The sequence below is a fragment of the Lagenorhynchus albirostris genome, chromosome 21 (assembly GCF_949774975.1).
Source record: "Lagenorhynchus albirostris chromosome 21, mLagAlb1.1, whole genome shotgun sequence".
Taxonomy (NCBI): domain Eukaryota; kingdom Metazoa; phylum Chordata; class Mammalia; order Artiodactyla; family Delphinidae; genus Lagenorhynchus; species Lagenorhynchus albirostris.
In genome coordinates, this window is record NC_083115.1 from 3,704,633 (window position 1) to 3,722,967 (window position 18,335).

General features: G+C 40.3%; 1 protein-coding gene and 1 non-coding gene across 2 annotated transcripts in view; one reads left to right on the forward strand and one right to left on the reverse strand.

The window, feature by feature from the left end:
• The window catches only part of ZMAT4 (zinc finger matrin-type 4), a 254,765-nt gene that overhangs the window by 121,962 nt on the left and 114,468 nt on the right, over window positions 1-18,335 (forward strand). The gene's annotated exons all lie outside the window — the stretch shown is intronic.
• LOC132512824 (5S ribosomal RNA) lies at window positions 7,842-7,960 on the reverse strand. Its single transcript, XR_009538346.1, has one exon. It is a non-coding gene; the product is annotated as a 5S ribosomal RNA (ribosomal RNA).

Consider the following 18,335-nt stretch of genomic DNA (forward strand, 5'->3'; position numbering starts at 1 on the left):
GAAAATTCATATTTCAGTGTTCCGTAAATAAAGTTTGATTGGAACACGACTGTGTTCATTCACCTGCGCTCTGTCTAGGCCGCTTTTGTGCCATGATGGCAGAGTTGAATCCGTAGAATCCACAAAGCCTAAAATATTTGCTCCAAGGTCCTTTATGTGGAAGGTTTGCCCACCTCTGATCTAGACAATGAATGATCTCGGGGGGAGAGGCGGCGAGGAGAGAGAGTGGTGGTGTTATAGGTGTGTGTGTATAAAATGAAACATTCCCCAGGACCACACACCTTTGAGACGCTGGGGAGACACCGGATGGGAGTTAGTGGAGAGATCAGGACAGATGGCGGGAAGTTAGAGAGACGAGCCTTGGGGAGGTACCTTGAGAATAGAGAAAGAGGGGAGGCCAGTGGCTCCCTCTTGTTGAGATCAAGGAATTCTCCAGAGAAGCTGCAAGATGTGAATGGTAGCAAATATCTCCGCTAGGCCTGAAATTCAAAGGCATTTAGACAACGAAAGAGATGAAATTATAACCAGATTTTATCAAAACCTTCATATACTTATACCTCCTGATTTTGAATTCTTATTTGAAATCTGAGGTCTGATCTGTATAGTTTCCCAGGGGTGCTGTAACAACGTCTCATAAACTGGGCGGCTTAAAACGATAGAAATTTATGCTCAGAGTTCTGGAGGCTAGAAGTCTGAGATCAAGGTGTGGGCAGGGCGTCGCTCACACTGAGGCTCTGGGGAAAGATCCTTGCCTACCTTCTGGAGGCTCCTGGCGGTCCTTGGCTTTCTGGATCCATCATCCCAATCTCTGCTTCCATTGTCACATGACCTTCCTCCCTGTGCCTCTGTGTGTCCTTTCCTCTTCTCGTAAAGATACCAATTATTGGATCTATGGCTTACCCTAATCCAGTCTGGTCCATCTTAGTTAAATAATTATATCTGCAAAAACCCTATTTCCAAATGAGTTCCCGTTCTGAAATTCTGAACAAACATGAATTTGAGGGGAGACACCGTTCAACACAGGATACAACCACCTTCATTTAACTGAGGTCACTGGCCCGGATATTATGATTGCTAGCTAGTGATTTTTCCTCTTTCTTTTTATGACCAACCCATACAAACAAGATAATGGAAATAAGAATGAGACTGAGTTATGACTCAAAATCTTAAAGAAAATCCTAAAAGAAAACATCCTTTAACTGTCCTTTAAAAAGTTTACTTGAAGAAAATGTAAACGATTTAGAAGAAATTTGAAGCTTAGAATAAAAACTTTAAACTACAGGTATTTCCCGTTGTCTACCATTAATCAAAGTGAGATTTAAGATTACCCATAGTGTATATGGTTAGGTATTATATTTAGGATTAATGGGAAAATTTATTTGTGTTTGTGGCAGAGACATTGCTCATCCAAATACCCTTTGCTTCCTACCTTCCCCAAACTTTCAGTTGGTTGGGAGTAAAATGTCTTAAGACTGGGCTGCTGGATGGAGGAGGGCCATTCAACCTACACTAGACTTTGCAAGAGCAAAAAAGAGGCCTTTATTGTGATACTTGGGGGCTATTTGTTACTGCAGGAGAGCCTAATCCATCCTGCTTGATACATTGTCCCTAAAAGTTACTGTTTCACATATAAGCTTTTATGAATACATCCATCATTCTTAGCCAGAATGCATACTGAGCACTTTCTTTTATATAGTTCTCAGACATCACTGGCTTGACAGGTAATGGCATCACATTTAGCGATAAGCTTTCTTTCATTTTTTGGCCCGTAAGATTTTTTTTTTTTTTTTTTTTTTTTTTTTTTTTTTTTGCGGTACGCGGGCCTCTCACTGTTGTGGCCTCTCCCGTTGTGGAGCACAGCCTCCGGACGCGCAGGCTCAGCGGCCATGGCTCATGGGCCCAGCCACTCCGCGGCATGTGGGATCCTCCCGGACCGGGGCACGAACCCGTGTCCCCTGCATCGGCAGGCGGACTCTCAACCACTGCGCCACCAGGGAAGCCCGGCCCGTAAGATTTTGAAGTTGCTGTAGTGTGTGTATATCTTAGCCCTAGAAGATGGATGGAGAACAGTTCTGATGTGCCCCAGAGGCATCCTGGCATTACCTCTGTGTTGATGACTGCACATACAACACTTACTGGCTCACAGTAGGCATTTAATAACTGAAAATAGATGACTGAAAATTGGAAGCATGAATTAGAATAAGGATAGGCGTTTAAATATCTATAGCTTGGTTTTCAAATTGTTACCTTGGTCATGTAAATTTGAGTTCAGTATGATGATCAAAGGCAGTGGTTTGCCAATTTGACAAGAAGTGGTATGCCTGGCCACTTGCTTGATTTAAAAAAAAAAAAAATTGGTGAAACACAGAGTAAAGCAGAGGGCAAACATAGGCTCGGAAATCAGACTCAGCTTTAAATTCTGGTTCTATCTGTGTGAATTTTACAAGTGATTTTAAGTTCTTAGCCCTCAATTTCATATTGGTAAGATTATGGTGATACTGAGATTATATAATTATTATAATAAAGGAGGAAGAAGATATATCTAAAATACTTACTATAGTGCCTGCCACATGATTAAGTATTGAATGAATATATGATTGTGTATAAATACTTACATAAGTGTACACAAACACACAATCCTCATTATTTGTGGGATTTTGTATCTGTGAACTCACCTACTCACTAAAATTTATTTTTAACCACAAAATCAGCACTCATGGCATTTCATGGACACTCACAGATGTGTGCAAAGTGGTGAAAAATTTGAGTTGCCCCATGTGTGTGTTCTCAGCTGAAGGGAACACTCTACCTTCGAAATTTCAACCGTCATACTGCAAACAAGTGCCTTTTTTGCAATCTGTTTCCTGCCAGATGTTTTGTACTTTTGTGCTTTTTGTTGGAAATTTTGCCATTTAAAATGGCTCCCCCGGGGCTCCCCTGGTGGCGCAGTGGTTGAGAGTCCACCTGCCGATGCAGGGGACACGGGTTCGTGTCCCGGTCCGGGAAGATCCCACATGCCGCGGAGCGGCTGGGTCCATGAGCCATGGCCACTGGGCCTGCGCGTCCGGAGCCTGTGCTCCGCAACGGGAGAGGCCACAACAGTGAGAGGCCCGCATACCGCAAAAAAAATAAATAAATAAAATAAAATAAAATGGCTCTCCGGGACGGCCCTGGAGTGCTGTCTAGTTTTCCTAAGTGCAAGAAGGCTGTGATGTGCCTTACAGGGAAAATGTGTGTGTTTAGATAAGCTTTATTCAGGCATGAGTTGTAATGTGTTGGCTTTGAGTTAAATGTTAGTGAAACAAAAATATATATTAAAGAAGGTGTCTTTAAACAGAAGCACATGTAAAACAACATTCTATATTGACCAGTTGATCAGAATGTGACCACAAGCTCACAGGAACCTAACTATTTCCCCAAGGAATACTCGGTCAGTATTTACTAATTCAGTATTCTTGGAGAGTTTATAGGATATAACTACCACGGATAACAAGAATCAACTGTCTACATGACAAAAGTTACTTTATATTCATTACATTTATAAACTGTAGCTTTCAAAAAGTCTTTTCATCTCTCAACAATGAAGCAAAAATATATCGTATTTTAAAAGATCCTGCCCTGTGGTAAAACTGTAGTTGAGCAGGCTGAATCTAACCTAATGATATATATATTTTTTTAACCTAATGATAAAATCAATGATCGTAACTTATAATTGTTAAGATATTATCTCACTCTGCATTTCCCACCCCCCCCAAAAAAGATACTATCTCAGAAATATTACCTTCATTGTTTCATTTAATCTTTGTAATAAATACAAAATATTATTAGCTCCATTTTGTTGATGAAGAAACTGAGGCTCTGTAGGGTAAGGTGACTTGCCTGGTGTCACATAGTGAAATATACAATCAGAACTTGAACCCAGGATTTCTGATTGCATTTTCTAAGGCTTTTCCCTTGATCTCTGGGTGAGGATAAATAATTCTTCGTAAAATGATCTACAGACATTTGCACCCCCAAGACCCTCACTAAGATGACTGGAAGCAATAAAGCCGCAAAGACAGTTATTTATACACCTTCAATCAAGAATGTCTCTCAATTTAAAAAAATGAAGCTCAAAAAAAAAAAGAAAAGAATTTCTCATTTGTGGGAACAGTGAACCACTGTGTGGGGAAAGAAATAGACAAGCAATGATCTTGTCCACTCTGCTTGTCCCGTGTGTGGGTGTATTTATCGTATATTCCTCTTCTGAAATCTCGTTGCTCGTCTCCTTTTTTCCCCTTATTTCCTATTGAAAACGAGACAGAGATTTAGAACTTTTCCATAAATTTCTATGGCTGATACCCAATTGCTTATCTGAGTTCTCTGTTGAATGAATAAAGAAAAGGGTATTCTGGATCTGTTTGAAACTTAAATAAATTCATGTTTTGAATAATATATGCATTTCAGATCCAATCAGTGCCTCATATTTGCATTGAAGATTTTCTCCACCACAGCAGTTCTATCATCCGACTCAGGTTATTTGGTGTGCCTGGCATAACCTGTCTAGCTTTTAATAGATGCAAACAATAGTTTGTCAAACAGGCAGATCTTCGTAGTGGTGTGTTTTCTTTTAAATTAGGAAAGCTGGCTTGTTCTAAGGCATTGTCCTCAGATCAGTGCACTTGTTCTGATGATGACCTTGGCATTTCTGATGCTTATAAATGCAACAAGTCATAGATTCATAGAGTTGCAGAGCTGGAAGGCTCTTAGCAATTATTATATCAACCACCTCATTTTCCCGATGAGGACACTGTAGTCTAGAGAGATGACATTATTTGCCCAAAGTGATGAAACTGGTTGATGGCAAAGAGGCTTCGCTTCTCTTGCAGTGATCTTTCCCTGGTGTCACACTGTCAAGAGAAAACACACAAGTCAGGCCGCTGACTACCCTATAGGGAATCAGGTTTTAAATGAATTAGCATGAAAGGTAAGCCAGATTCTTTGGGTCATGCTTTTGTAGAGTGGATCATAAGAGGCTTGGAACAATGATTAGATCAAGGCTACTGTCTTTTTATCTTATATTTGATGACCAGTAAAACAATGCATCCGTGATTGGGTAGAATTAAAGATTTCAACAATGAGGCCACCTCCCAGCTGATTTTCACCAATTTTTTAAAATACCACAAGCTCACTTTTCTCCTCTGGGTGATCCAACAGCAGTATAAGATAGTTGATGATTTCGGCAGCTTTTATGATGCAGTTATGCCTTTATTCCAGAAAGTGTTCTTTGACACATTTTTAGGAAGGAATATAGTAGACCAATAAAACAATCAATTTCCTGTGCTTATTCTGAAACTGTCAATAAGAGGCATGGCCAGGACTTGGCGTCCACACAGGTTGCATTATGATTCGGAAACCTGTGAGTGAGAGATTTTCTGGCAACAATTCTTAAATTATTGACTACAGGCAAGAACCCTAAAACTGTCTAGTTTATGAAATCGAGAAGGCCCTTGTAAAGTAAGCATTCCACCTAAAATAATTGGTAGTAAATGTCCCAGACTCTATTCTCATCCTCTGAAACATCTATATATTTTAAACATCAGGCTTAAAAGTCTTGCTTAACATTCAGTTTGGTTTTTTCCATCATCAGATGCAGTAAGTGTGAATTACTGGATAATACTTGAGTGCCACAAATATTAAATGTCTTTATAGTTAAAAAATCAATTTACAAGACTTCTGTCCTCTAGCCTTGAAGCTTGGTGAGAAGGCCAGTCTTGTTCATTCTTTGGGATACCCTCTCCGTCTTCAGGGCCACACAGGGGCCTAGAAGCATGTGGGTACCCCCAAAGTGGTCCCTCAGCCTGTGGGCTCTGCCTACTTTCTGATCACCCAGGAGGCTGCTGGGTGCTGGGCTTCCACAGGTTCAAGGTGGAGACCCAGGACTTCCTCAGAAGTGAGTCCCACTTTCCTGTCTGCCTGTGCAGACTGGCATATTCCTCCAGGTCAGTGACTTTCCTCGGTGGTTTCAACCCCTCCGTGCCAAGCTAGGCTTTCAAAGAGAAGGCGGTGGTCCCATTGTAGACATTCCCAGGATGTCCTGCCACCTTGGACACAGAGGTCTCTATCCATACGTACAATCCTCTTTTTTCCTAGCTAGTCCCGAGCAATCCCTTTCCTGACATCAGTCACACGCCTCTGACACTTAGATCCCTTTGCCTCTCAGCCAGCCCGGAACAAATGCATGGGTTCCTTCTCTCGTGGAGGTGAGGAAAACCGCAACTCCAAGGCTCTCATGTCGGAATGTGAAAGAAAAGCACCTTTCCTCTTCATGAAGTGAGTCTACAGGAAAATAGACAGTTTCTCCAGGGATTAGCCTGCATTATAAATTGTCATGTGATCCAGACACCAAGCAAGTTTCCCTGTCCGAAAGCAGGTAGATGACCTTTCATGCTTCCTTACTGTACGCTCAGCCTTCAGCGAAGCTGCTTCTCCTGTGTAGGATTTCCTGCTAAGTGACTCTCTTCACTTGTCTCATGGGCACACACTAGTTTATGGCTTTAATGGAAAATCCATCTAGGTTTTCCAGAGGATGTTGTCGACTGTGAGAGGGCAGGAGCTGCAGCCGCTCTTATAATTAGCGAAACTGGCTAAAGACACCACCTGGGACTTCCAAGTGCAGCCCTCAAAACCGAAAGATACAAAGGTCTTTGGAAGCCAGGAGCCCTTGGTCACTGGAAGGCATGATGGCCACTCTGTCCCACCTGCTGGAATCAGTTACCCGGGCAGCAGGAGTCTGGGGTTAAAGGCCTCCTCACGAATTCTCACTGTAATTACATCTCGATTAGTGCAAAGTGCTAATCATGGCATCTTCATTTTGCTTTTCAGTCAATAGAGCGGATGAAATATTAATACTTGAATTTTCATTTTCAGATAGTGGAACTAATAGATCAAGAATGCTGGTGGGCAAGGGAGGCGAAAACTAACTCTGGCAATGGTTTCCTTGATCTTTCTTAATACTAAGGGGAGGGGAGTTTTAGTCAAAATAATTCAGAAAGAAAGATGTCCGTATATCTGTTTAACCCTGATGATTTAATATTCAAGAATTTTGCTTTTTGGAAAAAAATGTTATGTTTCATCCAGAGACTAGTTATACCTAGAAATTCACAGAATCTGGACTTAGCATCTTATCTATCTGTTTCCAGTAAGGTTCCATTTCTTTCTAAGTCCTAGTATCTGGTGTGATTTAAACACTCTTCCCCTCCACCACTGGGTATTAATAATGCTCACATTCTGTAAACCTCCCTCAGGTCCCCATCCCAGGGCCAGGAATCCTGCTTCACATCAGGCATGAAGTCCCTTAAGCTACCTGTCTTCCAAAGGCCTACTGTTCCAGATTCACTGTTTCCCTCTTTGAGCAGCTTTGGAAAACAGCTGGCCGTTGGTCCAAATGCCATAGTCCTCTATGAGTCTCAAGATTTATAAGTCTGCAGCCTGCTCTTCTGGTTCAGCCATTCCAAATCCTTTAACCATTACTGATGCACCGTTCTTCCATGAGCCATCTCTCTGGCTCTCATTCTACAACGTGTGCCGTTTACTTTGGTAACCAGACACTTAAAACAAGCTACCTGAACATTTCATTACCACTCCTCATAGCAACGATATGAGGTTGAACAATTAGCCCCATTTTATTGTCTAATTAGAAACCCCACCCTGAGTTGTGGTTGGATTTCATTTAAAAACCATGTTATTTTTTTTATTCCCATTGTCTCTTTTGATTTGTTTTTTTTAAGAAAACTTCTGTAGAATGAATGCAACGTAATAAAATAGTTCTATAAATTTATTTTTACTTTTTATTTTTTTAAAGCCTACTGCAGCCGGTATTCCCAGGTGGTCTCCCATCCAAGTACTAACCAGGCCCGACCCTGCTTAGCTTCCGAGATCAGAAGAGATCGGGCGCATTCAGGGCGGTATGGCCATAGGCCTAAAACAATTTTAGTATTTATTAAATAAGAAAGCTGTCAATTGGAATAAGGAGGGAAAAAGGAAGTGTTTATTTAAAAATGAACATCTGCTGGAAACCAGCCAGAAAGGTGTCTAGAGCCTGTTACACCTTCCTTCTGACAGGAGGGGGTTGGAAACGTGCTCTGGGAGACCTCGTGCTAACCCGGCAAGGCTCTGCCTAGGCCCAAGTTCTAAATTCTACACGTCATTATACAAGATGCCACTTGAAATTAAAGATGTTTCCATTCCAAGAGGGCCGGAGTGGTGCTGTACGTCTCATGGGGAAGACGGTGCCAGTTATAGTCGAATGGATGAGACAGGGAATCACAGATGCTTGGTAAGGTCAAGGTGAATGCGGGGTCCAAGCCAGATGGTGCTCCTTCAGTCCTACGGTTCCCAGCCCCGGCCGCACACTAGAAGCACCTTGCAAAAGTGCTACGGATGCTACGGATGCTGAGCCCTGAGCCGGGGGATCCTGATTTAATTGCTCTGGGTTGTGGCCTGGAGTCCATAAGTATTCAACTCCTCCCAGGTGATTCTAACCCTTAGCCAGGGATGGGAACCACTGAATCCTAATTCAGTGCTTTCCAAATTTAATTTGCCTGTGAGTCATCTGAAGCTCTCATAAATGTAGGTTCTCATCCAGTGGTCCGGGACTGGACCTGAGATTTGCATCTCCAGCAAACTGCCAGGCGATGTTGATGTCCTTGGTCCTTGGAGCACGCTCAGAGTAACACGTTTTAAGAGGCTTCACACTCCTTGGCTGTCAATGGCACTCTTGTCCTAAAAATTCTTCAGCTGAGAGCTCTTGTATTCTCTCTTTACGCACTCCCTTTTGGCGTGTCTGCCTGGCAATGCACTGTGCAGCTTATGGTCAAAACCATAGTTAAAGGAATGATTATGGATGCTACGTCTAAACAATTCGGGCTCTGAGTAGCCTTCTGTTTCCACAGGAACTGGATTGCCTGATGATTTTCTAGCGTTTATCTTCGAAGTCTTACCTAGCCTAAAACCTCTTCCTTACATACGATCGTCCTCTACCCAGCAACCTCACTGCTCAAGATCAGAAGCAGTGGTGTAAGGCCGTGGTCCTTAAACTCTTTGGGGCTGGAGAACCTTCTTGCTTTAGCTTTTAATATTCTGGATTCTCTTGATCCAGGTATTAGGGGGCAGCGTGCATGATGGGGCCAGGTAACCCCATGTTTCACAGTCTGACCTCTGGAAGTTCTTGGGTTGCTTTGAGGTTTATAGAGCTGACTACCAAGAGCGCCAAATGTTAAGACTTAGCAGTTTCTAAGTGGGAGTTAATACAAAGTACTTTATTTCTAGATTATTTGGATTAACCAAATAGATACATGCAGAGCTAATATTCATAGTTTTAAATACAAAGTAGAGGCAATTTTCATAACTTGCAAACTCTGGGTTATCGAGGTCAATGTTACCTTTAGGGATGTGGGCTTAAGGTAACTCAAAGCTGAGGCCGGATGGAGAAGCCAGGAGGTGGCTTTGGGGCCGCGAGGGATGCTGCCTAAGGGTAAAGAAGAAAAGTGTAGATGCATGTGTTCTACTCAGGGGACAGTATCAGCGCTAACTTCCCTAATTACTTCTAAAGTTTCAGCTTCCCTCCAGCCCAGGCCAAAAGGCCACCCTCTTTCTCTGTCTTCCTCCAGACTTAGCTTGCACTTTATCTCCGCTGTGTTTCTGGCACTGATCACTTTTCTCATCTTTGAATCCTCTGTAAATATTCATAGCCTATAAGAAACGATCCAGGAAGCTGGCTCCCTGATTGAATAGCTGATGCCACTGGATAAGTAAATCATTCCCATCCCTGAGCAAGGCGTATGGATCAGGTGACGCCGGAGAACGATGGCAGAATGAAAAGAGCAGGAGTTAGTATCCGTTCCCAGGGGTCAGCTCATCGGCCCTCCCTCGCCCTCTAGCAATACTGGCTGTGGTCTGGGTGATGCTGTCCTGCTCACCACTCTAAGGATGACACCTGCTGGGGGCAGGCATGGGGGTGGCAGTGAGTCGAGTCTCTCCCCCAGAAGCTGACTTTCTGCCTCTCAGCTGAGATTTGTGAGGAGAGGCACTTCGAGCAGTGCCCAGTTAGCAGGTCATTAATACTTGCTCAAGCAATAAGCAAAGTATACAGTAGGATGTCATAACTCTTTGTGTCCAAACAACTTAATGAGTAGTTATGTCCTAATGACTTAGCAGCCGTGTGCAAAAATAATGCACGTGCATTGAAAGAAGTCTTAATTTTGTACTTTATCCTTAAATAACCACGCTGACTAATGGATGCGTTTACCTGTTGGGCACTGGGTAACTTCTCAAATCTTTGAATTAGACTGGACTTTGTCAACCTCATTTCCTGTTCCTCGTTGATTGGTTGGATGGATTGGAGGTACACAGCAGCCTCTGGAAGTCCAGCTTCAAGGGAATATGAGCTCACTGAAAGGACTGTAGCATCTCATGCTGAAACTGTGAATTACCTGGAGACAGTGGTTCCCACGGGGTCTGATGGATTCACGATGCTTTCTCAGGATTTTAAAAGATCGTATGGGCTCTCCTGTGTGTTCACTGCACCATCCAGGGCACCTCTGCACGGAGTTTGAGAACAGAGGCGATAACCGTAGATTTTGAGACTGAACTCAGAGGGAATAAAACACCTTAACTGAATAGTGTTTGAAAACCGAATGCCATGAGTGTATTGTACCCACAACGCAGCAGGGCTTTTTAAGATCAGTCTGGACAGAGAGGATGCTATCACATCATCTTAGCAGAATGTCCTAAGGTAAAACCATGATTCCTTCTCTTACATAGATAGCTTGATGGGGAAAAAACGAGTCCCCTTATTCCACAAGGCTTGATTTAACACGCACTGGTTCTGGGCACCTGGGATACGTCAGCGGACGAAATCGATAAAGATTCTATCCTCCTGAAACTTACATTCTGTCCTCCTGTTTCCAATGCGTAAAAGAATGTGGAGCACCACAGCCTTAGGATTCTTTTGTCAAACAACATGAGAAAGTTATAAAAGGGCTTTTATCTCCTCCGAAGTTCTATTTAATGGCTTATTCTCAAAGATTAAGATTCTGCAGAAAACAGGCGTCCTTAAGATATTTAGAACCTAATCAGTGACTGAACCAGAGGGAATTATTCTACATTAATGAAAATCAATAATCTATGAATAGGATATTAATGAAGACTGATGATCTATGAATGCAGTGTGGGTGAGGAAGCAATTCTCACTAATAGGCTGATTATACTTAGACTGTTGATACAAAATTGAATTGGAACGATGGTTCTGGTAAGTCACCCTCATCTTTGTTTATTCTCAGGAAGTGTTTAATGGTACATACTTTGGAACTTGGGATATTTGATAGTGTTCTTTAATTTCCTTCCTGTCATCGAAGAAATAGCACCTGGATTTTTCTATCTTGCAGCTTCAGGTAGCAGTATTCACTTCCAAACATATCAGATGAGAAGGAAGAGAGATACTTCCTTTTATCTAAATCATTAGAGCCACTTCAGGGTCGGCTGTGGTGGGAAAGGAGTTGCCCCATATCTTTTGGAGAAATAGGAGAAGCTGGAGCTTTTATATGATATTCTGACTGAGTTAGCTTTCTCTCAACCTATCCCACCCCCATCAAAAATAAATTAATAAATAAATCAGTGCAAAGAAAATCTTGTGAGATTTAATTGAGACCTCGTTGTGGCACCAAAAGTCCCTTAAGCAGTGTTTTCTAGACTTTGTACTAAAAGAAGTTCGCGTGAAATGTGACCTGTATGTAAGATGAAAAATAGAAATGTTTTTCCCCTGCATCAAGGGTTGTATGAGTATAAACCACATCACTCATCATCCACAACTTAAAAATAACCAGTGCTAAGATTTTTATTTATAGCCTTCTAGCCTTTATATATAGTTTTATATGTCTATGTGTATAATTTAATAAGTAATTTGGTTTACATCCCACATGTAACCTCCATCTTTTAATTTATATTATATCCTGAATGTTTCTCCAGGTCACTAAATCTCAGACTATAGCCATCCACAGTTTATTTAATTCATCCCCACTTCATCTAACTTGTTTTTAATCCTATGAAGTAAGTTTAATGAAACCATCAAAGATTTTAAATTTAGCTATCACAAGCCATGTATTAAAACATGAAAATCCCCTGAGTTGATATTAGCTGAAATGTACTAGTTCTTTTCTTCATTTATTCATCACATGTTCATTGAGCGTTTATCATCTACACAAGAGGCACTCTCCTCTGTGAGAAGTACAGAGGAAGTCTACATTTTGAGCTCTAACTTTGCACAGTTTGCGTGGAGTTGAGGCATCTACCTGCAGAAGAGGCTGGACTGTTTGGAGGCTGAGCTGTCGATGTGTAGTGACAGCCACTCCTCAGCCGGGCACTAAATGGTCCAGTCACATTGAAGTGTCAACTGCATTTGCAAAAAAACAGTGATACTTGCCGAAAAATTCCTCCTGTCTTTCTTTCTTTCTTTATTTATTTTGCGGTACACGGGCCTCTCACCGTTGTGGCCTCTCCCATTGCGGAGCACAGGCTCCGGACGCACAGGCTCCGCGGCCATGGCTCACGGGCCCAGCCGCTCCGCGGCATGTGGGATCTTCCCGGACCAGGGCACGAACCCGCGTCCCCTGCATCGGCAGGCGGACTCTCAACCACTGCACCACCAGGGAAGCCCCCTCCTGTCTTTGATATGATTTAGGATAGGAAGAAAAAAAAGAAAGGCAGTGGATCATAGGGACTGGAAATCAGAAAAATTATTTTAGAGAACATACATATTTCCAAAGAATCCCTACTGAGAACAGATGCTGAAACCCAGGAAGTGTGTCCTGACTCTGTGGTTAATTTGCTTGTTTATTTGGCCTGTTGCTCCCTTGGCATCACTGGGAACTGGCTGACATTGAAATATGGTGCTGGGCCTCAAGTCAGAAGGTCTGGTCTTTGCTATTTCCTTTGCTGTTTATTAATTAGGGGCCCTACGCTGGTTGATTTATCTCCCTGAGCTTCAAGCTGCCCCATTGGTCAAACTGAATTTGAGGGCAACTCAAATTTTAAAAAATACATGGAACAGATGAAATAGAATAAACTGCATGATATCACAAAACTTGGAAGAATTAGTAATGTAGATAAGAACCCTTAGGTGAGAAAAACACATGCTTTTTTTTTAATGTATTATGGACTTTTATTATTTTTAGAGGTTAGTTTCCATTTAGTTATTACAAAATATTGGCTGTTTTCCCCGTGTTGTATAATACATGCTTGAGCCTTTCTTACATCCAATAGTTTGTAACTCCCACACCCTCCCCCCCATATTGCACCTCCCCCCTCCCCACTGGGAACCACTAGTTTGCTCTCTATATCTGTGAGTCTGCTTCTTTTTTGTTATATTCACTAGTTTGTTTTATTTTTTAGACTCCACATATAAATGATATCATACGGTATTTGTCTTTCTCTGTCTGACTTATTTCACTTAGTATAATGCCCTCCAAGTCTATCCATGTTGCTGCAAATGACAAAATTCTGTTCTTTTTTGATGGCTGAGTAGTATTCCACTGTGTGTGTGTGTGTGCGTGTATATATATAATATATACGCACACACATATATACATGTATATATGTATGTATACCACAACTTCTTTATCTGTTCATCTGTTGATGGACATTTAAGTTGCTTCCATATCTTGCCAACTGTAAATAATGCTGCTATGAACATTGGGATACATGTATCTTTTTGAATTAGTAGAGAACCACTCATTTTAAACTGAGTCCATTTATGGGATTATTTTGAAAGCCCCCAGATCCTTTGTAAGAATGTATGAAAGAGGGGGAGAGAAAAGGAGGAACAAAGAAGAAAGGAGAGAGAGAGAGAGAGAGAAAGTGTAGGAGATAGAAGGTGTTATTGAAAGTCTCACTTGTGGAGGTGTGAGAGTTGAAAGGCGCCCTGTGACTGTGGACTGGAAGGCAGACAGGCAAGTGAGAACACCATTTCCTGGAGGTTGTGGTACCCCCTTCTCTGGCAAAGGACACCCACTTGGTGACCTAACAAGTAAACCTTTGAGATCTATCAGTGGATCCTGTCTGCTTGGTTGAAAGAGAACCTGCTCTGGTCTCCTGAACAGTTATTTCCAAACTTTTTCCTAATTCTTTTCTCCAGGGGGATGTTAAATCAGGTCTGATCCCAGAGGTTAGGGTGACCAACTCATCCCAGTTTGCCCACAACTTTCCCTGTTTTAACACTGAAAATCTCATGTCCTGGGAACGCTCTTGGTCCCAGGCACACTGGGATCGTTGGTACCCTGTCAAAAGCCGAAGTGAGGATTTGGATGCTATATTCAATGAATCAGAGTAATGGTTTCCTGTTTGAAAGTAAAGTTTCCAGAATGAGATGCATAATTTGTACTCTCTGAAATGTATAAAGATAACCTTGTGGAAACCAGCAGCATCAGAGATTTGCCGAAGGTCGCACAGTTCTGGGGTGGTAGAGTCCAACCCAACCTTGATTTTCAATTTTGATTCAAAGCTATTTCCATTCCCTTTATACTACTACCTTTGTTTGCCTTTATAGGAAATATAAACTGGGTTTTAGTTGGTGAAGACAGTTGGAAACAGAAGCATAGGAAAAATTAAACTTTGGTGCTGCACCAGGATAGTAGGATTATTAAAGAGGAAAAGCTACCATGCAAATGCAGCATCAAACTACTTTCTTATGTGCAAGATAAGATTCTTATCTGATGAATATTCTATAGTGTATTGCTCCTGCCAGAATATGATGTATAAGGTATCAATTGATGAAATCAACTCTGAAATGTTTTTTAGGGCCCAGTTTAGAGAAAAGTGAATTATGCTTCAAGAGTCAACATTTATTCAGACTGCAAATGTTTGACATGTTTTCCATTTCTATCAAAAACAATAGATGGCTATAAATCCTCAGAAATTGGTAAGGATGCAGGAAACTTTGGAAGAAAGATTCAATTTCCTTCAGAAAAGTAAATAGAAGTCCTTTCACGTTACAGGTCAACTGCATATTTGTAGCTTTTATTAGCATTTCTAAGTCATAGCAGAATGATTCTGGGTGACTGCCAGGATGGTACAGCCCCAGTTTGAGTTTTATCATCACATGGCGATGTATTATTGAATTTGGCAATGAGGTTTTTAAGAGACTTCTTGTTTCTCTAAGTCCCTATAGAAATAATACCATTTGGTTTCATCCAAAGTAGCTAAAAACTTCCCTATCTGATGAAATCTCTGGGTAGGTAGGAAAAGGCTTTCTAGATATTGTGACAATTCATTTCCTGAATTAAAATGTCATTTAGCAAGTATTTATTTGTATATTGGTTATTTATTTTTTATTGAGGCACGGTTGATTTACAATATTGTGTCAGTTTTGGCTGTACAGCATAACGATTCAGTATTCTTGAAGATTATATTCCATTTTAGGTTATTACAACATATTCGGTATAATTCCCTGTGCTGTACAGTAACTTATCTATTACTGTTGCTTATCTATTTTATGTGTAGTAATTTGTATCTGTTGATCCCATACACTTAATTTGTCCTTCCACCCCTTTTTGGTAATGACAGGTTTGTTTTCTATGTCTGTGAGTCAGTTTCTGTTTTGTATAAACATTCATCTGTATTATTTTTAGATTCCACATATAAGTGATATATAGTATTTGTCGTTCTCTGTCTGACTTACTTCACTAAGTATAATAGGTCTCTCCATGTTGCTGCCAATGACAATATTTCATTCTTTCTGTGGCTGAGTAATATTCCATTTTATATATATATATATATATATATATAAATAAAATATACACGGGTGTGTATTTGTATGTGTGTGTGTGTGTGTATATATATATATATATATATATATATATATATATATAAAGAGAGAGAGAGAGAGAGAGAGAGAGAGAGAGTTGTGTTCATGTCTTGACTATTGTAAATAATGCTGCTGTGAACAACACAGGGGTGCATGTATCTATTTGATGTAGTGATTTTTGTTTTTTCTGGATATACACCAGACTGGAATTGCTGGATATATAGTAGCTCTATTTTTAGTTTTTTAAGGAACTCCATATGTTTTCCATAGTGGCTACACAAATTTACATTCCACCAACAGTGTACGAGCTTCCCTTTTCTCCAACATTTGTTGATGACGGCCATTCTGACAGGTGTGAGGTGATACCTCATTCTGGTTTTGATTTGCATTTCTCTAATAATCAGTGATGTTGAGCATCTTTTCATGTGCCTGTTGGCCATCTGTATGTCTTTTCTGGAAAAATATCTATTTAAGTCTTCTCCCCATTTGTTGATTGGGCTTTTTTTTTTTTAATATTGAGTTGTATCAGCTGTTTGTATATTTCAGATAATCACTCCTTATTGGTTGCATCATTTGCAAATATTTTCTCCCATCCCATAGGTTGTCTTTTCATTTTGTTGATGGTTTCCTTTGCAGTGCAAAACTTTTAATTAGGTACCCTTTGTTTATTTTTGCTTTTATTTCTTCTGCTTTGGGAGACTGATCCAAGAAAATATTGCTACAACTTATGTCAAAGTGTGTTTCACCTGTGTTCTCTTCTAGGAGTTGTTCGGTTTCATGTCTTACATTTAGGTCTTTAAACCATTTTGAGTGCATTTTTACATATGGTGTGAGTGAATATTCTAATTTTCATTGTTTTACATGTAGCTGTTCAGCTTTCCCAACACTACGTGCTGAAGAGACTGTTTTCTCCATTGTATATTCTTGCCTTCTCCATCATAGATTACTTGACCGTATAAATGTGTGGGTTTACTTCTGGTCTCTCTGTTCTGTTCCACTGATCTTCTTGTCTGTTTTTGTGCTAATACCATGCAGTTTTGATTACTGTAACTTTGTAGTGTAGTCCGAAGCCTGGGAGGGTTATACCTCCAGCTTTGTTTGTTTTTTTCTCAGAATTGCTTTGGCAAATTGGGGTCTTTTGTGCTTCCATATAAATTTTACGATTATTTGCTCAAGTTCAGTGAAAAATGTCCTGGGTATTTTGATAGAGATTGCATTAAATATGTAGATTGTTTTCAGCAATATGGCCATTTTAATAATATTGATTCTTCTAAGCCAAAAGCATGGGATATCTTTCCATTTCTTTAAATCATCTTCGACTTCCTTCATTAATGTCTTATAGTTTTCAGCATATTGGTCTTTCACTTCCTTGGTTAAGTTTATTCCCAAGTATTTTTTTGATGTGATTTTATTTTATTTTTTTTTTACTTTTCTTTTTGATATTTCATTATTGGTGTACAGAAATGCAACAGATTTCTGTATATTAAGTTTGTATCCTGCAGCCTTGCTGAATTCATTTATTAGTTCTAATAGTTTTGGGGTGGAAACTTTAGGGTTCTGTATATAGAGTATCATGCCATCTGCAAATAGTGACAGTTTTACCTCTTCCCTTACAATTTGGATACCTTCTATTTCTTTTTCTTGTCTAATTGCTGTGTCTAGGACTTCCAATACCATGTTAAATAGAAGCAGTGAGAGTGGGCATCCTTGTCTTGCTCCAGATTTTAGCGGGAAGGCTTTCAGCTTTTCACTATGGAATATTGTGTTGGCTGTGGGTATATCAGTTATTCAATCTAAAAATAAAGTCCACATAAAAGTGATTTGAAAGCTTAGTGAGTTGATCAGATGGTTCATTAATTTGTTATTGAGGTTCCAGATCTCAGCTTTTCCTTGGAATAACCCTAATTTTCATAGTCTTGCCAGCTGCACTCCACATCACAGAGGCAAAGAAAAAACAGAAGGCATTGCTATATTGCATGATGACTAATGGGCCATGTGAGAGTTTAAATTTGTTTTCTTCTCCAAAAGATTTGGAGCAGAATTTTTTCTAAAATTAAATTATGTCCCATATAAAATACAAAGATAACGGAGGTCTAGAAAAAAATCCCTTGGCTTATTAAGAAGTATGAAAAGAGTTCTTAGGGGTATTGAAAGGAATATTGGTTTTGGAAATTAAGGATTTGCTTGGAGTCCTGCCTTTACCATAACTAGTTACCTTACCTTCAGTAAAACTTTGGCATCTCTGAAGTCCATCATCTGAGAAACAGGATAATAATCCAACTCATAGTTATTGAAAGATGAAAGCAACTTGTATGTTGTAATGCATAAAAAAGTTATTTTTGTTTTCTGTTAGTAAACTCTTCCAAGTTAGATTCTCTTTTTTTCCTGGACCCAGAATAACTGTAAGCTCACAATGAAATATGTTAATAGCTGAGGCTGTGCAATCTCAAAATAGTGATAGTATGTCTTTTTCATTTAGATAGCAACATCTGCTCTA